The sequence below is a fragment of the Elephas maximus genome, chromosome 13 (assembly GCF_024166365.1).
Source record: "Elephas maximus indicus isolate mEleMax1 chromosome 13, mEleMax1 primary haplotype, whole genome shotgun sequence".
Lineage (NCBI taxonomy): Eukaryota > Metazoa > Chordata > Mammalia > Proboscidea > Elephantidae > Elephas > Elephas maximus.
In genome coordinates this window covers 90,125,812-90,150,464 of record NC_064831.1, presented here as the reverse complement: position 1 = coordinate 90,150,464, position 24,653 = coordinate 90,125,812, and the positions used below count along the sequence as shown (strand labels likewise).

The following is a 24,653-nucleotide window of genomic DNA, read 5'->3' as shown; positions in this document are numbered from 1 at the left end:
CAAGTAAGTGTGAGAACTATATGGTGTGGTTCCTGGAGGACAGTTGATAGTGCATTAGAAGGGCATTTGGGATTAAAAAAATTCAAAAGCTTTCCCAAAGTGTAACCCCTATTCAGGCAAATTGATTGGTAGATTGTCACTCTGTGATTGCGACTACTTGGAGAGTCCATAAATTCTGCTGTCTCTCTTAGGAGCTAGAGAGCGACAATAATATAGCCCCATGCGGGATGGCTGTGTGGCAGCACTTGGTTGGTACTGGTGTCATAGCTTGTAGGGAAAATGACTCCTTCCTTAGTCCCTCTTGAAAATATCACCCATCACGTTAGCCTTAGTAGCAAAATGTTTCAGCTATACTTTTGAGGGGGATGGTTTCATTAAGCCAAAGATTTTTTAAATATGTTTGGAGGACAACAATGTTTACCTGTTAAATGATTCTAAAACTAAAAATAATCTTCCATTTTTATTTCCCATTTGCTTATTGCTGTCAGAGAGTGATCCCTGTATGACCAAAGTATGCTTTCAAATTTATTGATATATCTACAGCTTGTCTTTGCTTTTACCCACTAGGTTAATTTCTTACCAGTTTTATGTAAAATGAAAATGTGTGCAAATCATTTTTTTCCTATCGATTTTCATTGTAAAACCTGAAACCTGCAGGGTCTGAAGCAAACACTAGCCGTGATTGCTAATAGTCACTTGTAGAACAACTAACTTGCCATTTTCTGCATTCAGGATGCTTCAAAAATTTTTAAGTAGAGTTAGTCCGTTGGCACTTACTCTGTATGCTGCTATCTTCATTACAAACATTTAGCTAATTACTTCTTGTTGCTGCTGTTTGTTTGTTTGAGCCATTCTTGCTCTACTCCCAGGACTTGATTTTCAGCAGCTACAATGATTGTACCAGCAGTTATTGAAGAGCCAGAGAGGGCTGCTTTTGAAGCTGCATGCAGGCTGGGCTGGTACAGTGTGTATTGTAGTTGGCGTACGCCTCATGGACTCAATGTGGAGAGTCAGGGGGGTTGCTTGCTGTAGGGCTGGGGTCGAGAGAAAGCCATCTGAATGCATCTGTTTTCTTTTCATTAGTGAAGTGCTTCCGGTTGGCCTATTATTCAACAAGTATTTATTGTCCCTAGAGATACTGTTGCCTGTTTCCCCCTGTTAGCTTCAAAAATTTAGGTGGAGTTAATGTAACATTGTAAGTGAACAGCTTATTTACCACCTCTCTGAAGCTGTATCTTCATCTTTGATCTGGGACTACTACTACCACCAGTCTAACTGGCTGAGATCCTGCAGGTTGACACCCTTTTGAGTGCCAAGTACCACACACTGGGAGCCAGTAACTGAGAAGTTGATTTTAATGACGCTGTGGTTCCATTTTTAGGTTCATTTATGATGGGGGAGAGGTGCTGATGCGTTAGCTTGGGTTTCTCTCTTTGTTGACACCCTCCTTATTAATTAATGTTTTATAAACTTCATACCAGTACCCAGTAGGAGCCACAGAGTAAGTCCTGTTATAATTTGTTGTTGGTGGTGGTGGTGGTTCCCGTCGATTCCAACTCACGATGACCCCATGTGTGCAGAATAGAGCTTCTTCATAAGGTTTTCAGCAGTGTGACCTTTCAGAAGCAGATCTCCAGGACTGCCTTGAGGCCCCACGGGGTGGGTGTGAACCACCAGCCTTTTGGTTAGTAGTCCTGCACTTGACCATTTGCACCACCCAGAACCCTTTAATATGCCTGTTTGGGTTTTTGTGCTTAATATGTCGTAGAGAGCCAAGGAAGAATGCCCTGTTTTTTGGTGCAGAGGTAGAAGTCAAAGCTGTACCTTAAATATTTGTATTTCTGTTTGTTCTTGGTGACACAGAGTGATTCAGGGCATTCTGACATTTAATGGAGTTAAACATTGTGGCTTTTGGGGAATACGTTTAGCAGGTAATCTGAGAACTAGATATTTGGTAACACAGCTGAGACATTTCTTCAGGATTAATTTCTCAAGCACCTCTCGCCCACCTTGCCTTTGATTTTTATTTTTCTATGTTTCCTTTAGCAACTGTGGCCTCATTTGTTATTTAATAATGAATGGTTACAAATTGTTTTTGTGTTTTGTAATTAGAATGTGATAGCAGTCATCTACCAGATGAGCTGACATTGTAATGACATGAAGTCAGTAACAATTATGCCTAACAGGAAAATTAATTATGTAATCCTATCATTCCACATTTCACATTTCACCTAGGAGATTAGATTTGGCTGTTACTAGGCTGCTCCAGGCAGGTGACAGCATGGTGCACCTCTCATTTTTCTGGATAGACTTGTTAACCGTAATGTTCATTGTGTCCCCCTGGGAAAATCATTTGATCAATTTAGATTTCTAAAATAAATATTTTCAGGCCTTTTGATTTTGTGCTGAAAACAAAAAAATATAGAATCTCTTCTGTTCAGGGCTTTTAATTCTCCTGGTTTGGCACTAAACAAAGAGATTGGCTCGATTCCTATTAGCATGGGCCGCCCCTTCTTCTCCCCTTTCCTTACCTGCGAGGGACACTGAGTCGTGAGAGTCAGCTGTTGGCGTACAGCAGTACCATTTTGACTCCAGCAGCAGTTCTTACCTTTTGTATTCAGTTGCCTGGGGCATGGTGCCCCTTTCCTCACCCGCCAACATGAGGAACCCATTCCTTGGGCACCTGTGGCAGGAACTAGACCAGCTGAGGGGGCCTCATCAGGTGACATTGGAGCATCTCACCTGGCCTCCCCTGGGGACCCTGGCCTGGGCAGACCTACTCCTCTGCTCTCGTTGCTCCCTTGAGCCCTGAAACTTTCTGAGTCCTGGCAAGGATGGACCTTCCAGGCCAGGGTGCACTCTGTGTGAGGAAGGGACCCTGGAATTGCTCTTCTCACCTTGCAGGTGCAAAGACTGATGATCTGAGATGTTGAGAGTTTTGTCCAAGGGCAGCAGGAGGACCGCAGCTCCAGTCTTCTGAGCCAGGTCTGCTCTTCTTTCCATCAGACCAATTGCTGCCCGGTTGATTCTGACTCGTGGTGACCCTGTGTGTGTCAGAGTAGAACTACGCTCCATAGGGTTTCCAGTGGATGATTTTCAGAAGTAGATCTCCAGGCCTTTCTTCCCAAGGTACCTCTGGGTAGACTTGAAGCTCCAATCTTTCAGTTAGCAGCTGGTAACCATTTGCAGCACCCACGGGCTCCTCTTTCAATCGTATCTTGTTTTTATTTTTAAATTGCCAAAAGCCACTCAGCATATAGGAATAAAAATCTGTTTCAAAGATTAAAAAAATGGAAAAAACAGCAAACAGCACAGCAAAGCCCTCTGGAACTCCATCAGTGTGAACCAACCAGAAAAACCAAACCAGTTGCCATTGAGTGGATGCTGACTCATAGGAAGGAATCCTATAGGACAGAGTAGAACTGCCCTATAGGGTTTCCATGGAGCTGCCAGTGGATTCGAACTGCTGAACTTTTGGTTAGCAGTGCTGTGCCACCAGGGCTCCCAACTAGTGATTAGATATATAATATTAAATTTACATTGATATTTGGAAATGATACATAATTAAATTTGAACCAAAATGTATTAATTTCAATCAATATGAAGTATTGAGGAAGAAAAACCTAAAATAGTAGTGAGACAACCGCTTGGATAAGATGAAGGTCTGTATTTGGAGCTGGAGAATTAAGTAAATTTTGATATAAATTCCTGCTGTTAAAGGAAACGTGGGTTTTTTTTTTTTTCCCTAAGAGTCTATTTACAAAGTTAATTGGATTTTACGTAAGAGAAGAAACTTTTGAATCGTTTCACTTAGTTTTGGCTTTCTTTTTAACCCAGTTTATCATCTGGGATGGAGTTGGGAAGAATTCCCTGTTGGCCAAACCATGGTAAATTTGTTTCTTGTGGGTGGTTTTCTCTTCTTTTTTTAATAATATTATTGGGATCATGAAACAAGTGTCTTGGAAAACATGAGATACACAGATGTGAGCTTGGAGATCTCTCTTGCACGTAAGTTTTTTGTGTATTAAGGGATACTTTCAGTGTAAGCTGAGATGGCTCTCCTTTTCACCCTTGACTTGTGTCTTCCTTGCAAGGAGCTTCCTTACCAGACTTTCTCTGCCCTGCCTCCTCCTCCTCTGAATCTGTGTCTTGACAGCTCGATGCTTGCCTTTCTCAAAGCCAGCCTATTTCTTGGTGAAGCCCTGATTTCCTTTCTCTGAAATTTAAATGGATGTTAAACACGTAAGTTCCCTGTTGATACTTTGTCCTTTTCCTTCTTTGGTTCTTAATTTATATTATCTTACAGAACGGGATTAGTATCAGGACTGGAAGATGACCAGGTCTCACACTCTCCCCTTTACTTTTTCTCTTTTGCTTTTAATAACCCTTAATTAATCCAGGCAGCTTGGAAGCAATAACTGTGGCTCTTATTGAGGTTTTCTCTGCATTTCCATCTGGAGGGGAACCTGATGAGTCTTTGGAAGCAGAGGGTGGCTGGCGTTGCCTTTGTCTTTTTCTCAGCATCCAAGAGTCTTAAGTGGGCTTCTCCAGGAAACCCCTGGCCACTGCTCACAGTTTGCTTGTAAGTATTTGAGAAAAACTGCTGCTTTTGAGATACCAGTCCAGAAGTCGAAGGCAGGGGCTGTGACTGTGATCCGCTCCAGCAGGACAGCTAAAGACAACCAGCATTTTCAGGTCACCTTTGATTGACTTGCCCTGCCAGCACAGTAACAGTGAAAAGGAGTTCACACAAAACCTTGACTGTATTTGGAAGTAGCCAAAGCCGTGGTTAGGTACTGCCAGGCAGTCCTTGGAAACCCACGGAGGGGAGAGACGTTGGCTTAATTCCTTCTGTGCTTATTTTTGAGCACTAATAATGACTGGTTTTCCAGGCTAGGTATAAACATTTAATCCGTATAACAAGCCACTGAGCAGTAGGAGTTACTATCCCCATCTTACAGATGGAGAAACAGAGTCTCAGAGAGACTAAGTAACTTGTTACTAAGTGAAGGCAGGCTTGAAATCTCGGTTGATCTGATGCCACCTGTTGCAACGTGTACTCCCTTCTTACCTTTGCAAGAAGTAAAAATCCGTAGAAAAGTCTCTTTAATTTTGTGTGCCTGGAAGGTATTTTGTGCCATCAAACTTCGGTCTCTTTAAATTTCTCTTTAACAAAATAAAAGCAATTAAAAATTAATGTGAGTGAAAAATAGAAGATAAGCTGTATTTTTATGCAAATAATGCACATTATATGTTTTTGTCCACTGCACCTTCCTCCGTTGAGGTTGGCCCAAAAAAAAAAAAAAGTATCACATGTGTTATTTGTGTAAAAATACTACACACACGTATATATAGTTTACGGTTTTTATAAAATGGGATCATGCTCTACATATAGTATTTTGTGGTTTTTTGTTTATTTTTCTTAAGTATGGATATCACTTTAGGTCAATAAGAGTTAAAATTACAGCACTTTATAGTATGGACCATAATTTAGTTATCCATTTCATGTTGATTCCCAGTCATATTGCTTCTTGTTTTGTTTGTCTTTGCTTTTCTTTCTTTCTGTGGTTTGTTTTGCTACTGAAACAGGATAGCATTAAACTTCCTTGTATGCACGTACGTCCACCCTTGTTTGTTTGCTGGCATTTTTGTTTCTGAGGACAAGATCATTGCCGTCTTATTCTTGATTTTATGAAAATGTGTTTTCACATTGAATATGTTTGTTGAATGTAATTTACCGTATTTAAGTAATTGCAGCCCAGTCATTCATGTTTTAGTTTTTATTGGAAGAAGCTGATAAATTTTATTAATCACCTCTTTGGCATGGTATAGTTGTGAGTTTTGCCTTTATTTTGTGGCATAATAAACTACGATGATTAGATTTCCAAATATTGAATCATCTTTGTATTCCTGGAATAAACCCTAGTTTATTATGGTGTGGTATTTTTTGATATGTTACTAAACTTGTTTTTATTTAATTTTTGTAACTGCAGGCTTGGAATGGTTCTATAGTTTTCTTATTTGCACTGTATCAGATATTGTTAGTAGGAGTATGTTTTGAAAATGATTTAGGAAAAATTTCTTCAGTTTCTGTGGTCTGGAAACATTTATATTATATAGGAAATAATCTCATTTTTAAAGATTAAAGAGAAATCAACTGGAAAACCATCTGGGCTTGCTTTCTGCTCCCACCTCCCCATAACCTTTTAAAATGGAAGCTCTTTAGTTTTCCAGACTGTTTTACAGTTGTTCTATTCAACTGTGTTCCTCTTGGTTTTGATATTTCTACTTTGCTAGGAAATCGTTTATTTTACGTAAAGTTTAAGTTTATTGCACGAAGTTATACATAATATTTTAATTTTTTGGGTATTCATGGTATTCATTTCAAATGCATATTTTTGCTTTTGTTTCTTTTTCTCCTTAATTGAGCTTGTTAGAGGTTTACGTATTTTATTCTCTTCAAAAAACTAGGTATTTTATATTCATCTTATTTTCTAATTTAATTTCCGTATTTAATCATTATTTTCCCCTTTCACTACTTTTTTTTTGAGTTTATTAAGTTGAATGCCTGTCTCATTTGCTTTTCAGTCCTCTTAAAATAATAGCATTTAAGGCTATAATTTTCTTTGAGAAGAGCTTTAGCTATATATGCCTTTGGTTTTAGGGAATTAATCTCGATTTTGTTATTTTCTGGATGGTTGGTAATTAAAACACTTACCTGATCTTTGATTCTGGGATTATTAGGAAGTATTTACCTGCTCTTTGATTCTGGGATTATTAGGAAGTGTCACTGAATTTTTCTTTCGCTCCTCTTTTGATATTTTGTTCTGATCTATGAATGTACCTCTGAAATTTCTTAGGGAATTTATTAAGGTTTACTTACATGATCTATTTTTAAATGTTCCATGGGCATTAAAACAATTCTTATTTGTAATACAAAGGCTTACTTTCTGTATTTAGTAAATCAAACCTACTGATAGTGTTATATTCATATCCCCCAAATTCATGTTGTTTTTTCCTTAACTGTCAAGTTGAGGTATGTTAAAGTAACCCAGAACCCAGGGCCGTCGAGATGATTCCGACTCATAGCGACCCTATAGGATAGAGTAGAACTGCCCCATAGAGTTTCCAAGGAGCACCTGGCGGATTTGAACTGCCGACCCTTTGGTTAGCAGCTGTAGCACTTAACCACTACGCCACCAGGGTTTCCATGTGTTAAAGTATCTTTCATCATTTTTAAACTTTCATGTTTCTAAGAACTTTTGTGTAGTATAATCACCTGCTGTTTTGTTTGATGTATACAGATATGTAATTCTTATATTTGCCTCATAGTTTCTAAATTTATCTTAATATTCCTCTTTGTCCAGTTTAATGCTTATGGTCTCCAGTTCTTCTTTGTTTGATTTTCGTACTGCCCATCTTAATTTTTTTTTTAATTTGCATTTGCCTGGTATTTTAACCTTTCTTTGTTACTTTGTTTTGAGTAAGTTTTTTTTTTTAGTAGAATTTGACTTTTTAACCTAATACTGAAGTGTTTGTATTTAATAGGAGAAATGCAACTATCTATCTTTATTGCGATAACAGTTATTTAGCTTTATCGCTTTCATCTTATTCATTGGTTGCCACTGATCTTTGTTTTATTTTTCTCAATTCTGTTTCCCCGTTGTTAATTCGAAAGTTGTTTTACTTTCCAGTCCTGCTAGTACCTAACAGTTGGAAGTAAATCTGTATTTATTTACTAGCATACCATCATTAAATACGATTCTTCCACCAGGTTGTGTGCTTGCCGAATCTTCTGGCATTCCTCTCACTCTCTCTGTATCACCTGGCTCTGTCCTCCAAGGCTGTTATCTTTTCATTGATGAATTCCATGTTCTTAGTCCTTTCTTTGATGCCCACATTTCTTCTACTTAATCCTTCACAACATTAATTTGTTGCTGAGGAGTCATCGTTCTTTCCTCCGTTGAAATTGAAAATTTTTCAATTTTTTCTTTTTTTTTTAGATTCCGGAAAGTTTTTAGATGCTAACTGCATCTCCATGTGTGTTCTCATTGCTTTTCTGTTAAAGTTCTTTTCTGTCTTTTCTGTTAATTCTATGTCAGGAGGTGTTGTCTCTTGCAGTTCAGCTTGGTCTCCCTCCTTCAGGTTCCTGAGTCTTCTTCAGGGAGTCATGATTATTCTTTGCCTACTTATGCTTGTGGTCGCCCTCAGGTCACGTGTCAGTGTCACTCAAACAGTGACATATAAGCAGGTGGTAGGTTACAGAAGTCAGGAAATGGATTCTCCACTGCTAAGTTGCTCAGCTCCAGGTCTCACCAAGCCACAAGCGGAAACCCTCATTCGCCTTTGCTTTCTGGTGGGTCAGTGGAATGAGCATCTCCACTTTAGATGGGCCCTCAGCTGCAGTGACTGTGGAGAACCATGCCTGCTCTCTCTCCTGAGGCTTTGGGGACACTCAGGACCTCAGGTACCCCACCCCAGACCCTGCCTGGAAGCCCTTTAGATTGTTGGGCCGTAGCTCCAGAGTGGATGCTGGGAGGCAGGCAGGATCAAGTACATGTTCTCAGGCCATCATCTTCCCCGTAAAAAAGGTGTTAAAGTAAAGTTTTATTTGTGGTATGGTGGTATATAAGTAAAAGTAAGATATGCGTCCCTGCGTTTTGAAGCAGGTCTAAGACTGATGATACCTCGACGGGGCTGGTTGGCACTTAGTTTAACTGCAGGAAATGAGGATCGTATGTAAAGCTAGCACAGTACAGTATGTTTCTCTTATAGGAAGGACTCTATTTCTTACCCTTATCCCCAGCAGCCTCCCCTCACATCACTCAGTAAAGGGAACAACAAACGTGTCAGAATAGAACTATGTTCCATAGAGTTTTCAGTGGCTGAATTTTTGGAAGTAGATCACCAAGCCGTTCTTCCCAGGTGCCTTTGTGTGGACACGAACCTCCAACTTTTTGATTAGCAGCCAGATGCATTCACGGTTTGCACCAAGTAGGAATTCCCTGTGGGAATGATACATCCTATCAATAGGGTAATCTCTGTCAATAACATCAATTATATGCCTATAGGTATACACACACACACAGGTGGCATTTCCTGTTTTCACAGCTGGAAAACATGAGGCAAAATGCCTAACCTTCGTGGCCCAAACGTGAAGGTGTTAGTATCGGCGTTGCAGCGCGGATGTCTGTGGCTTGTGTTCGAGGTCTATTTATATAAAGTGGCACCAGGGTGTGCCAGAAAGTACTGCAGCACTAGACTAGGGCTGTGTATGTTTAATTTTAAAGGAAGTCTTGTCTTTGGAGTTACTTAGTGTGTTTTCCCATTTTTCAATATCTTGAGTAATTCCCATTTTTCAATATCTTGAGTAAGTGTGTCTCTGTGGATCAGTTGAATTTAGGAAATACCTTCCCCGGCATCACAGGAGAAGGGCCCAGGTGGGTGGTCTGTTTGACGAACACATGGATTATTTCAGCAAGGCACTGTAGACATACTTTCATGTCCTTGCAAAATTTCCAGTGCAAGTAAGAACTTGGAAATTGTTGCTTTTTTGTCTGTGTCAGATGATTTCTTAACCATGTCTATACTGAATACAGACTTTTTATTTTCAGGTTTTGTAAGGATCTGGAGCAATAGGTCAGATAAGAGGAAGATAGTGCAGGCAGTTTTAGTTCCTTGGGCACGTGTCTTGTTTAGAATTTCTCTGTGTATTAGGGCTAGAAGTGCCTGCAGCCTGCTAATGAAAGGCAGCGGCCACCTAAGCTTCGACCACAGTGGGTCTTGCAGAGTTACTTAATGTTGCTAGCTTTGAATGCTGCAGATGGCTGAGCTGCCCGCCCCACAGCACTTCGAGGTTTGCTTCTTCAGATTGACCAGCAGGCAGGGCCACTGCCTTTGCCGCCACATTTTGCTTGGTTATTGTAAGATGGCACCATTGTTTTTCTCTTTTCTAATGAAGCATTAGGTCCGTTTACATCGTGAAGGATGCAGTAAATATTGCAGCCATGGCACTTTGCCTAAGTCATCTTGAGAACTGAATGCAGAATCTTTTTAATAGCCCCATAATGGTCTCTTGAAGTGTTACAGATTTTTGTAATGATAGCAGTAATACAAGTGCCGTTATTTACTGTGCGACTTGGGCATTTTGACCGTTTGCGTGGGTACTTCTGCATCTCCCGGTGAGCTGAGTGTGGATCACTGTGGACAGGTGCGTGCTGGCTTCTGCAGTGGGTGGCCTGCCAGGTCTCTCGAGCAGGAGGAGGAGGCTAGATTCTCACTGTCTTGTGGTGATTGCATGGTGCCTGGTCCAGTTCTCTACATCGGAGGTCTGAGGACCTTCGTCTTTGGCACGATGGAGATTTTGTTTTGGGAACTCCAGGTCACTGCCCAGCATGGAGAGCGTTATGTAAGAAGTTACATGTCTTGTGCTTTTTGATTACCCATCATTTGATACAGACCAAACAGAGAACAAGTCCAGTGACCAAAAAGGAAAAGGAACTGTTGCTCAACTCTCTTCTTGGCTGGTGTCATTTGCTTTTTGATGTCTAGTTTATTTAACTGTTTTAAAGTGACATGTATTCTGAACAACCTCTTCCTGCCAAATGCAAAACCAGCTATAGAGGCACTCAGCACAGAGCTGTGTGGGTCTGTGCCCTCCTGCTAGAGTCTGGGCCAGAGCACCACCTGGCCTCCGAGCCAGTGGCTGGGATGACCAGCCCTGTTGTGGGGACTCTGGCTCTGTGTCTAGGGTAACCCTGGCCAAGCCTTCCAGAATGTTCTCCTGTGCATGGTCTGCAAGAGCATGTGGACGTTTGCATGTCTGTTCTTGGCTCACATTGGCTTTGATGGCCTGAGGTCTCATGGGAACCACATCATGCCACCCACTCGGTTGGGCCTGTCTGTCTCTGCATAGCTCTCAAGAGCTCCATGTAGCATCCTAAATAAGTTTCAGGGACAGAAGGCAGAGAGAGAGAGAAAGAAAACAATCATAGCCACACCGAGAAAGGAAAGAGCTGCAAAGTCAGGAAGGGAGGGAGGATAGAAACGGAAGGAGTAACGTTCAGTACAACTGTGCAAGTAGTGAAATAATTTCAGTGTAGTGGTTCACAGAGAACATAAACAAAACAAACAACAATAACAAAAACCAGCTGCCTTCAAGTTGACGCTGACTCACGGCACCCCCATGTATGTCAGAGCAGAACTGTGTTCATCGGGTTTTCAGTGACTAATATTTTGCAGGCGGATCACCAGCCCTTTCTTCTGAGGGTCCTCTGGGTAGATTCAAACTGCCAGTCTTTTGGTTAGTAATCAAGTGCTTAACTGTTTCCATCACACAGGATCCTTAAGAGAAGAACGTAGGCAAAGGTTAAAACCTCATAACCTGACTTGTGGCTTGCCTGAGACTGGCTACAGTGGTTTTAGTTGGCCAGAGCTACCAAAACAGACTGGACGCGCCCTCTCTCAGGCTGGGAGAGCCCATTTGAAAGCCTACACCTCTGTGGGAACTTGCTCTTCCCCGCTGAGGTTTGAGACAGGCTCTCTAATCACATTTCCATCAAGCAGCCCAATGATCTCACCTGCTTGCTGGTACCTTTGCCCCAGCCAGAAATGCCTGCCCTTCTGGGGGTGTCTCCAAATTCTTCCCTTCCTTCAGGTTGCATTCAGTCCCTAACTCCTCCATGATGGATTGTTGGTGGCTTCACTCATTCAAAAAACATTCAGTGATCACCTGTTACCTGCCAGATTCTGTGTTAGGTACAGGGAGTGGGGGGCGGGGGGCGGTGCGTACAGTGATGAACAAGTCACCATTCCTGCCTTCAGGGAGCATACAGTCTGGTGGAAGAAACAGACAAGCTGACATCTTAATTATAGAGACTTTTCTTGTTGTTTGTTTTATCAGCTAGTCTTGGCTTCCTAACCCTTATTCCCATTTTTGGAGCATGTATGATGTTTAAGCTTTTCAGTATAGGAACTGCAACATGGATTTTCCCACCCCCTGTAATGACGATGTCACCGACTTGGTCCAACCACAACAGTAATTACTGCGTGTGTAGAGCGACCATTGCTTACATTTGTATAAAGAAACACTGGAAGGGTAGACAAGAGACTACTAAAAGTGGTCACCTCTAAAATGTGTACCTGTTTATATCCTTGTGATTTGTGAACATTACGAATATGTCACCTATTCTAAAAATGTTTTAATTTTTTAAAAACTACGTTCAAAAATGAATATATTCCTAAGGTTTTGTTTTGTTTTTTTCTTTTTCCCTCTCTCTTACGGACATCAGATTCAACTAAATTTAATGTTTGAATCTGATCTCTATAACAGTAAAGGTAAATTTAGTTAACTGTTTCTAATAGAAAAAGGGAACATTCGAGAGAAAATCCAAACCAATGTATTGTGTATAAATGCAGGCTTTGTTAAGCTCTTCTTAGTTAATATTATATTTTCTCCGGTGGTAACCTTACATAGGCTAGCTCAGGAAGTATTTTCTGTTTTTCTCAGTCTAACGTTGTTTTTCTGTAAGTGTTTTTTAGATGCTTCCCCATTTCGTTGTATTAATTTTTGGAGTTGTGCTTCAGGATATGGATTAAGTGCCGCGAATAATCATTAAAAGCAAATATTCTGAGAGCTCTGGTTTGTTTCAGTGTAGTGGTTCACAGAGAACATAAACAAAACCAACAACAACAGAAACCAGCTGCCTTCAGGTTGGCCCTGACTCACGGCACCCCCAAGTATGTCAGAGCAGAACTGTGTTCATCGGGTTTTCAGTGACTGATTTTTGCAGGTGGATGACCAGACCTTTCTTCCGAGTCTCCTCTGGGTAGACTCTGTGTTTTCAGCAACGTTGACTTTGTACAGCTGAGGTGGCTGGGACCACTGTGGTCATTTGAGAACAAAGAATTCTGTTCCTTGTTATCCTGGTGTGGAGCCAGGTGGCCTTCCCCCACCCACCTACCCAGCTACCTACCTGTCCTTTGTTTGTGGGGGATTGTAAACCGTGAGAATGCAGAGCATGCATAGAATCCTGGAAGGCTGTAGGGTTCCTGTAGAAACCTCTCCTGAGAGGTTGGTTTAGCTCAAGTTGTCGTCTTAAGTTTTGGTAGAGATTCACTTGTTAAAACTGGATTTAGTGGTTTTAACCACTTTCGTGCCTTCGTTTGGGCTGCTTGACCTTGAAAGCACCTTAACGAAACCAGTTGCCCTTGAATCAACACTGAGTCATGGCTACCCCATGTGTGTCAGAGTAGAACCATGCTGATTTTTTTAGAAGTAGATTGCCAGGCCTTTCTTCCGAGTCACATCTGGGTGGATCTGAACTCCCAACCTTTGGGTTAGCAGCCGAGCATGGAAAGCACCTTAGAGACCACCTAATTATATACTGATGAAAACTTTGTCCTTAAGGGTGGTCGACCACCCAGATGTTCCCGGTAAATGCCATGCACTTCTAACTGGCCCTGCAGCTGTGATGTGTCTTACTGGTATGACCCCATTAACATTGATATGGCATTCATAGAGAGTGGGTCTTGTTTTTAAAGCGTTCTTTGCCACTGTGGTTGCTTGGGAGCAGCTGCTGGTGCAGGGCCTGAGAGCTCTGTGTCTTGTTCCGGTGCCAGGTAGGGTTACATATTTTAGTTTTTCCATTCTTCTGAAGAAAATAAATGTTGTTCGTGGGAAAACTTGGCATTGCATGTGATTCCTTCTTGTGGCTGCTGTATTAGCAATAAATAGATACTCAGTTTGCATTTTTAACACCCCTTCTTCCCTCAGCCCACACTTCTTCACTACAGAGTTAGCTTTTCGTTACTTAGTAAAGCTTTTAATTACAGAAGGCTTCTGTGTCTTTACTGGGATATAACTTTTTTTCCTTATTAAGTAGAAGAAGTCACGAAAAATATTGCAATTTATAGTGGACTGGAGGACTAGTTACAAGTAAGCTTCTCCCTGTCCCCCCCCCGCCCCCAACGTTATCACAAGACAAGGAAAAAAGGGTACTTTTGGAAGTAAAAAATAAGTGATTCATTTGCTAAAATCATTAACTTACATGAGTAACGTTACATGGAATGTTGGTCTAGTGTTTGGAGCAAAGGAATTTCATACAGGGGAATGCTGGGGACTTCTCCTGAATAAGGGAAGTTAGATTTCATTACAGACAGAGGCTTTCAGCACAGAGAAAGGGGAGCACTTTACAGATAGTGTGAAGATTTCACAGAGAGTAAAATAATGGCGAATACTAAACCAGTTTAAAGAACTTGTAGGATGTATTTTTAATGACACTAAGTGCTTGAATGGTAATTCCTTATACCATGGTGCTAATATATCCAGTTGTCGTTGAAGCAGTTTCGGCTCATGGTGACTCTGTGTGTGTCAGAGTAGAACCGTGTTCCTTAGGGTTTTCAATGGCTCGCTTTTTGGAAGTAGATCGCCAGCCCTTTCTTCTGACGAGCCTCTGAGTGGGCTCCAACCTCCAGCCTTTTAATTAGCAGCCGAGTATGTTAACTCTTGAACCACCCAGGGAACCCTCAGCTAGTACAGTGCAGGTTTAGTGCCACCGATATGCCTGTGTGGCTTTGGAGCCACTGGTAGCCTGCGTTAGACTTCCTTTCTCACCTAGCTGGTGGAAGATTTCCTTTCCATTGCATAAACTCAGGACTTCAGATCTCAGTCTTTGTTCTGGAATGGACATGTCAGTATATCTGTCAGTCTGCCCCTCTCTCTTTCTGAAACTAAGCAATCATGTCGGCACTTCTTATCACAAAGATATGGTAAGAGTTAAAACAGTAGAAATTAAAGCACTTCCAAGAGAAAAAAATTTTTTTTAATTACTAGATAACTTGTGTTTCTATGCTTTAGGTTAATTTTATGTTAATTTAGGATGGCTGGTGATCTGCCATTGCAGAGGAGTCTCTGGGTGGTGCAAGCAGTTAATGTGCTAAGATGCTAACTAAAAAGTTGCAGGTTCTAGTCCACCCAGAGGTGCCTCAGAAGAAAGGCCTGGCAATCTACCTCAAAACAAACCAGCCATTGACAAGGCCATGTAGCTCCATAGACATCAAAACTCCCTGAGGGACCAAATTGCTGGGCTGAGGGCTCTAGGGACCATGGTCTCAGAGAACATCTCACTCCATTAGCATAACAATTTATAAAGAAAATGTTCTACATTCTACTTTGGTGAGTAACATCTGGGGTCTTAAAAGCCTGTGAGCAACTATCTAGAACACTCCACTCGTCTCGCCCCTTCGGGAGCAAGGAAGAATGAAGAAAACTAAAGACACAAGGGAAAGCTTAGTCCAAAGGACTAATGGACCACATCTACCACGGCCTCCGCCAGACTGAGTCAAGTACAATTAGATGGTGCCTGTCTACCACCACTGACTGCTCTGACAGGGATCACAATAGACAGTCCTGGGCAGAGCTGGAGAAAAATGTAGAACAAAATTCTAACTCAAAAAGAAAGACCAGACTTCCTGGCCTGACAGAGACTGGAGAAACCCTGAGAGTATGGCCCCTGGATACCTTTTCAGCTCAATAACGAGGCCACTCCTGAGGTTCACCCTTCAGCCAAAGATTGAAGAGGCCTGTGGAACAAAACAAGACTAAAGGGGCGCACCAGCCCTGGGGCAGGGACTGGAAAGTAGGAGGGAACAGGAAAGCTGGTAATAGGGGAATCCAGGGTTGAGACAGGAGAGTGTTGACATGTTGTGGGGTTGTTAAGCAATGTCATACAACAATGTGTATACTGTTTGATTAGAAACTTGTTCTGTAAACCTTCATCTAAAGTTCAATAAAAAATAGAGAACAGGTTAAAAAAAAATGAATTGAGGGCTTTACTCTTAAAAAAAAAAGGAAGGAATTAATTTAGTTATGGTTTGATCATATGCAACTTCTACATTTATTCTTCTGTTCTTCCTAAATGTTTTACAAACAGCATACATTACTTATATAATACAAATATTGAGATCATATAGAAAATAAAATACTCCAGTTTTATTTAGATACCCCCCCCCAAAAAAAAAAGAAAAACAAAGAACCCAAAGCAGCCATTGAAAACCATGTGGAGCACAGTTCTCCTCAGACGTACATGGAGTTGCCATGAGTCAGAACAGACAACACGGGAACTGGTACTAGTATGGATGCAGGATGTTCTTCCATAATATGAAAGCTCACTGCTTTTCAGCCAGCATGTATTCATCATCAGCTGTGAGCCAGACACTGCCTTCAAGGACTGCCTGCAAGATGCTCCCGGTCCCTCAGGGGTCGGGGATGACAAATGGGTATGTCATGTGGTGGGCATACTGATGGGACACACAGGAGAGAGTTTCCGGGGCTGGTCTGCACTGTGGCTTGGGAAAGCCTCCCAGAGGTGGAGACGGGGCACCAGGCTCGGGCAGGAGGGAGAAGGGTATTCTCTGTAGAGTGTGGGGGAAGCTGCATGCCCAGTGAAAGGGGCTGGACTGGAAGGTGAGGTGAGACCACAGGTGGCTTAGAGGCTTTAGTGTCTAGCAGAGTGGTTGGATGCCATTCTTCAGGCATCAGAGTACCTGGGAGGGGCTTTCCATTGAAACAGAATCTCCCCAATTCGTGAATTGTAAAGCTTGCATGATTTCTGTAACAATAATCTTGTCCATCGCCTAAGCGATGAATTTCATTCTGCACGCTTTCCAGATTGATTTTGCTGTGCACAAGTCCATACTACCAAATGTCTTTGTTCTTCTGATGCCCATCGTCACTTTTCTGATTACTGTTTTTATACTGTAATAAACTAAAGATTAAAATTCCAGTTTTATGAATGGTTAACAAGGAGAACATCTATCCATTGAAAGATTAAATAGTGATTCCTTTCTATATTTTCAGAGTCATTCTTAATATACCTGGAGGCTGTGAGTAGTAGAGTTGGGACTAGATATCTAATTTTTTGATTATGTAACTCTCTGTGGATCTATAAGGACCTGCCATTATATCCTTGAAGTCCCTTTTTAATCCTCGTAAAGATTTTACAATGTGAGGCTCTGTCAAGTTGATGACGTTATTGGGGGTGGTGTGGAACGGCCCTCTCGATTGATTCTTGTAGTGATTAGAAGTATTACCACCTGAAACTGGTTTGTCTTGATCATCTTGTATCTAAAATTCTGTGCTAAGTCAGTTACTTTATTAATTCAAGTTACTTTATCAATTCAAGGAGCCCTGGTGGTGCAGCGGTTATGCACTTGACTGCTAACTGAAGGGTCAGTGGTTTTAACCCACCAGTTGCTCCATGGGAGAAAGATGCAACAATCTGCTTCTGTAAAGATTACAGCCTTGGTCTCCAGGATAGACCACATCTTAGGCCACAAAGCAACCCTGAACAAACTCCAAAACATTAAGATAATGCAAAGCATCTTCTCTGATCACAACATCATAAAAGTAGAACTTAATAACAAGAAGAGCAAGGAAAAAAAAATCAAATGCATGGAAACTGAATAACACCTTGCTTAAAAACCACTAGGTAATAGAAGAAATCAAAAACGGGATAAAAAAAATTCCTAGAATCAAATGAGAATGAAAACATGTCTTACCGAAACCTTTGGGACATAGCAAAGGCAATGCTCATAGGTCAGTTTATAGCAATAGATGCACACATCAAAAAAGAAGAAAGGGACAAAATCAAAACATTAGTTATACAACTCAAACAAATAGAAGAGAACAGCAAAAGAAGTCCACATGCACCAGAAGAAAGGAAATTATAAAGACCAGGGTGGAAATAAATGAAATAGAGAATAGAAAAACAGTAGAAAGAATCAACAAAACCAAAAGTTGGTTCTTTGAAAGGAAGGATCGACAAAATCAATAAACTATCGGCCAAATTGACAAAAGAAAAGCAGGAGAGGATGCAGATAAGCCAAATAAGAAATGAAATGGGGGACAGTACAGCAGAGCCAACTGAAATAAAAAGGATCATAACAGAGTATTATGAAAAAGTAAATTCCAACAAATTTGAAAACCTAGAAGAAATGGATAAATTTTTAGAAACACACTACCTACCTAAACTAGGACAAACTGAGGTTGAAAATCTGAACAGACTCATAACAAGAGATGAGATTGAAAAGATAATGATAATAATAATAATAAAAAAACTCTGAACAAAAAGAAGCCCTGGCCCAGATGGTGTCACTGGAAAATTCTACCAAATATTCAGAAAAGAGCTTATACCAGTACTACTCAAACTGTTTCGGAACACAGAAAAGGAGGGGATACTTCTGAATTCATTCTATGAATCCAGCATAACCCTGATACCAAAACCAGGCAAAGACACCACCAAAAAAAAAAAGAAGAAAGAAAAGAAAAAAAAAAAAAATGACAGACCAGTATCTCTCATGAAAATGGATGCAAAAATTCTCAACAAAATTCTAACCAATAGAATTCAGCATCATAGAAAGAAAAAAAATACACCCCGACCAAGTGGGATTCATACCAGGTATGCAAGGATGGTACATGAGAAAATCAACCAACGTAATCCACCACATAAATAAAAGAATCACATGATCATCTCAAGTGACGCAGAAAAGGTGTTTGATAAAGTCCAACACCCATTCCTGATAAAAACTGTCAATAAAATAGGTGTAGAAGGGAAATTCCTCAACACGATAAAGGGCATCTATACAAAACCAACAGCCAACATCATTCTTAATGGAGAGAGGCTGAAAACATTCCCCCTGAGAACAAGACAAGGATGCCCTTTATCACCACTCCTATTTAACATTGTGCTGGAAGTCCTAGCTAGAGCAGTAAGGCAAGAAAAAGAAATAAAGGGCATCCAAATTGGTAATGCAGAAGTAAAACTGTCCCTATTTGCAGATAATATGATACTGTACATAGAGAACCCACAGGACTCCACAAGAAAACCACTGGAAGTAATAGATTGAACAGAGTCGCAGGATACAAGATAAACATATAAAAATCAGTTGAATTCCTATACACCAATAAAGAGAACTACAAAAGGGCATCAGGAAAGGAACACTATTTATAATAGCCCCTAAAATAATAAAATACTTGGAATAAATCTAACCAGGGATGTACAAGAGCTGTATGAAGAAAACTGTAAAGCTCTACTGCAGGAAACCAAACAAGACCTACATAAATGGAAAAACATACCATGCTCATGGATAGGTAGACTTAACATTGTGAAAATGTCAATTCTACCCAAAGCAGTCCCGATCCAAATACCAACAGCATTCTTTAACGAGATGGAAAAACTAATTGTTAACTTTATATGGAAAGGAAGGAGGCCCCAGATAAGTAAAGCACTCTTGAAGAAAAAGAATAAAGTTGGAGGACTTGCACTACCTGACCTCAGAACCTAGTATACAGCTACAGTAGTCAAAACAGCCTGGTATTGGTGCAACAACAGACACATTGATCAGTGGAACAGAATCAAGAATTCAGATGTAAATCCACCCACCTACTGTCACCTGATCTTCAACAAAGGCCTAAAGTCCATTAAATGGGGAAGAGACAGTCTTTTAACAAATGGTGCTGGCAAAACTTGATGTTCATCTGTAAAAAAATGAAACAGGACCCGTAACTCACACCACACACAAAAACTAATTCAAAACGTATCAAAGACTTAAGTATAAATCCAAAAACTATAAAGATCATTGAAGAAAAAATCGGGTCAATGCTGGAGGCCCTAATACACAGCATGAACAGTATACAAACCATAACTAAAAATACAGAAACACCAGAAGATAAGCTAGATAACTGGGATCTTCTAAAAATTAAACACATGCTCATCAAAAGACTTCACCAAAAGAGTAAAAAAAGGAACCTACAGACTTGGAAAAATAATTTTGGCTATGACAAATCTGAGAGAGTTCTAATCTCTAAAATCTATAGGAAAATCCAACACCTCTACAACAAAAAGACAAATAATCCAATTAAAAAATGAGCAAAGGCAATGAGACACTTCACCAAAGAAGACATTCAGGCGGCTAACAGACACATGAGGAAATGCTCGTGATCATTAGCCATTAAAAAAGAATTAGAGAAGTGCAAATCAAAACAGTAATGAGATACCATCTCACCCCAACATTACTGGCATGAATCAAATAAACAGAACATAACAATTATTGGAGAGGCTGCAGGGAGGTTGAAACTTATGCACTGCTGGTGGAAATGTGAAATGGTACAACCATTTTGGAAAATGAACACACCGCTTCTTTAAAAAGCTTGAAATAGAAATACCATATGATTCAGCAATCCCGCTCCTAGTAATGTATCCTAGAGACATAAGAGCCATTACACGAATAGACATATACACACCTATGTTAACGGCAGCATTATTCACAGTAGCAAAAAGATGGAAACAGTATAAGTGCCCGTCAGCAGATGAATGGATAAACAAATATGGTAGATACACACAATGGAATACTATGAAATGATAAAGAACAATGATGCATCTGGGAAACATCTCACAACATGGGTGAATCTGGAGGGCATTATGCTGAGTGAAATAAGTCAGTCACAAAAGGACAAATATTGTATCAGACCACTATTATAAAAACTCATGAGGAGGTTTACATACATACAGAAACAATCTTTGGTGGTTACTACGGAGGAGAAACTTGGGGAGGAAAAACACTAACTAGACCATAGAGAAGTCGTAACTTTGGTGAAGAGTAAGACCATACACAATACTGGGAAAGTCAGAACAACTTGACCAGGAAAAGGTCATGGAAGCTTCCTAGACACATCCAAACTCCCTGAGGGATGAATTACTGGACTCGGGGTTGGGGACCATGGTCTTGGGAGATGTGTAGCTCAATTGACATAACGTAGTTTATAAAGAAAATGTTCTACATCTTACTTTGGTGAGTGGTGTTTGGGGTCTTAAAAGCTTGTGAGCGGCCATCTGAGATAATCCATGGGTCCCATCCCATCTGGAGCAAGGGAGAAAGAAGAAAACCAAAGACACAAAGAAAAGATTAGTCTGAAGGACTAATGGACTACCAGTACCACAGCCTCCACCAGACTGAGTCCAGAACAACTAGATGGTGCCTGGTACCACCACTGACTGCTCTGACAGGGATCATAATAGAAGGCCCTGGACAGAACGGGAGAAAAATGTAGAACAAAATTCTAACTCACCAAAAAAGAAAAAAAAACAGACTTACCAGTCTGACAAAGACTGGAGAAACCCTGAGAGCATGGCCTCCGAAAACCTTTTTACCTCAGTACTGAAATCACTCCTGAGGTCCATTTTTCAGCCAAAGATTAGACAGGCCCATAAAACAAAATGAGACTAAATGGTCAAGGTCGGGAAGGCAGGAGGAGACAAGAAAGCTGGTAACGGAGAACCCAGATTTGAGAAGGGGAGAGTGTTGACACCTTGTGGAGTTGGCAACCAATGTCAGAAAACAGTGTCTTAATTGTTTAATAGGAACTAATTTGCTCTGTAAACTTTCATCTAAAGTACAATAAAAAAATAATTGGAGAAAAAAAAGATGACAGCCTTGGAAACCCTATGGGGCAGTTGTACTCTGTCCTGTAGGGTGCTATGAGTCGGAATCAACTCAGCAGCAGTGGGTGTATTAATTCAGTTACTTTATTAATTCAATAGGAGGTTACTTAAGCAAGTGACACATTTATAATTCTGTATGTAGAAAAACTGCAGCTCATCTAGCCAGCCACATCATCACAGGCACATCCTTTGTCATCGTGGGGTTCCGACTGGATTGCTCTTGACTTCTTCCTTTTTCACTTGGTTGTCCACATTCCCAGGACTGCCCCAGGAGCTAGTAGGAATCCCTGGTTCATCACCAGTTGCCCTGGAGTCGATTCAGACTCACAGCGACCATTCAGGACCGAGTAGACCTGCGTCATAGAGTTTCCAGGGCTGCGAATCCTTCAGGAGCCTGACTGCCACAGCCTTCTCCCTCAGAGGAGCTGGTGCGTTCAAACCACAGACGTTTTGGTTACTAGCTGAGTACTTAATCGCTGTGCCACCAGGGCTCCTGCCGTGGTTCCTTGGAAATCCTTTATCATGTGTGTTTTTCTTTGTGTTCTCTGGGTCATTAGTTATCAGTAGTTACTTCTTACTCACAGGTGTCAGATTCTTCCTGTAATCTCTTAATCAGTGAGTGCACTAGGGGGTGAGTCATCACTGCGTTATTATTTTTAATAGTTTGGGTTAGTTCTGTGTTATTGCACTTCTCATATCTTTTCTGAGCACAGCTTTTCTGTTCCATTTTTCTTGTCTGGGCAGGCTCTCATTCCTGCCGGCCTAGCTCTGTGCTGTGGTCCTATTTGGGGTGTGTGGTTGTCAGGGTGCTTCTGTAGTGCAGGAATGAAGGGTTCGTTGATACGGAAGGCATGATTACACTTAACTGGTTGGGCTTGAGCTGCATTATTTCCCACCTCTTCATCAAATGTTGAAAATTTGAGACCAAAAGTTTCATTTTTCCCCTTTAAAAGCTATTTTAAAATTAAAATGTAACTGGGTAAAAGATTTTATTAATGTTTGAAATAAGCCAGAGGTTTGTTTTTTTTTTTTTTTAATTATTGTGGACATTCAACAGTTTGGAAGTGTGGTGATCTTGTATGTAGGTCTCTTGCCTTGGGTTAGTTTTAGAAATGATGTAATTTCTAAATGTCATGAAAATATATTGTTGTTATTAGCTGCTGTCGATTCATGGCGGTCCCATGCACAAAGGAACGGAAAGTTGCCCAGTCCTGTAGCATCCCCACACTCGGTTGCGGATCAGACTTAAAATAGGATGGGAATGGAGAAGAGTGCAGGAGGACAGGACTTTCCACTGGAGCCCATGTTGTTTTGTCTCAGTTGCTAGGCGCCCACCTCCTGCTGGTGCTGTTATGGTAGGGGAGATGTTGGGAACACTATGCTTGACTTATCTCCAAAGTCACAGCCTTAGCATTGTTTGAATATTTGTGTATTTGTGTGGGGGTGATGTTTTCCTGAGAATGTTGCTAAATAATAGAAATTCCTAGAGTTCCTCATTCTACAGACTATATAGCCAAGTGGTATGGATCTTCTAGTAATGAGGCGAAGCTTAGATAAAATTCAAGTTAATAGGAAGACAGTCTTTTAGAGTTAGTCCTCGGGTGGCCCAAACGGTTATGTGCTGGGTGACTAACCGGAAGGTTGGTGGTTCCAACTCACCCCAAGGTGATATGCAGGAAAGACCTGATGATCTGCTTCTAAAAGATCACAGCCTTGAAAACCCTGTGGAACATAGTTCTACTTTGACACGCATGGAGTCCCCAAGAGTTAAAACTGGCGCTGTGGCATCTGGTTACGGTTCTGGACTACACTGCTAGAGAAAATGGCAGCAAATGAAAAGCCGCTCTCTACGGGTTCTGCCCTCATTTTCACACCAACCTGCAGAAACCCGAGTGAATTCACTGGCCCGGCAAGTTGGGCCGAGCTCTCCTGATCTCTTCTCTCCACTGAGATTTTGTTGTAACTTTGATTTTCGATACATAGTCTCTCAAAAGAAAACATTTATTGGGTGTCCTTGCTACAGTGTGGCGTTGTACTGAAACTGAACCCATTGCCGTGGAGTTGATCCCGGCTCATAGCTGCCCTGTAGCTGCCCAGTGGAACTGCCCCGTAGCGTTTCCAAGGAGTGCCTGGTGGATTCAAACTGCCGGCCTGTTGGTTAGCAGCCGTAGCACTTGACCACTGTGCCACAGGGTTTCCTGGCACTGTACTAGAGGTATCAAATATTAACATAAAAGTGCACGACCGTAGCCCCCTCAGAGTTTACATATTAATACATTTAGAATATGTGAAATGTGAACCCATTTATTATTTGTTTCAAAAAGCTTACTCGTTATTTTAGCTTTTGATACAGAATCTGTGTATGAAAAGAATTAGCAACAACTTTAAACAGTTTTAATTACCTATTTTTCTCAGTTTTGTGAAAATTTTTAAACAAAAAGACTTCCTCTTTTCTTTGTAAGCGAATAGCACCAAGAGCAACATTTTCCTGCCTTTATGGTATACATCTTGTAGCAGATTTGTCCACAACGGGGGATACGCTTTGAATTTTGTTGTTTGAATCACTTAAACCCTTTAAAGTGTTGCCAAGCTCGCCTATTTTTTGTTCCAAGTGTAAGGTGTCAGAAAATGAATGGAAATTAACTCATATTCTCACCTTTTCAGCTGACTTCCATCTCTTCTTTTTCTGTAAAAGTTCACATCACTGTGTGTCCAGGCCTGCTTAAAAAAAAAATTCTAGAGACCCTTTAAACCTTAGATCTGGTGACAGCGCTGTGTGTGTGCAGGGATAAAGACACGATGTCATCATCTCTTCCTTTTAGACCTGGTAAAAAAATGTATTAAACGTATCAGGTGCTCGCAGAATCACAGCATGTCATGCTGCTTGTAATTAAAACTGAAGCCCAAATTGAATAATAATTTTTTATTGATTGCTGGCATTTGTGAAAAAGCTTTAATTAGACCAGGATACGAAGGGAAGAACTTCTTGGTACTTTCATTAGCTATTGCTGACATGCTGTTTTCTGTGTCTCATTTTGCTTAGGAACTTAGGGTTCTCTTCCACCTTCTTACAAATGTGTCAGTAGCCCTACTTCTCTGCTTATTAGCCATAGCTGGTGGGGTTTTTTTTTTTTTTCCTCCCCCATAGCTGGT

At 40.9% G+C, this 24,653-nt stretch overlaps 1 protein-coding gene across 2 annotated transcripts in view; it reads left to right on the top strand.

Annotated features, from left to right (window-relative positions):
* Nucleotides 1-24,653, top strand: part of IGF1R (insulin like growth factor 1 receptor) — a 356,840-nt gene that overhangs the window by 113,363 nt on the left and 218,824 nt on the right. The gene's annotated exons all lie outside the window — the stretch shown is intronic.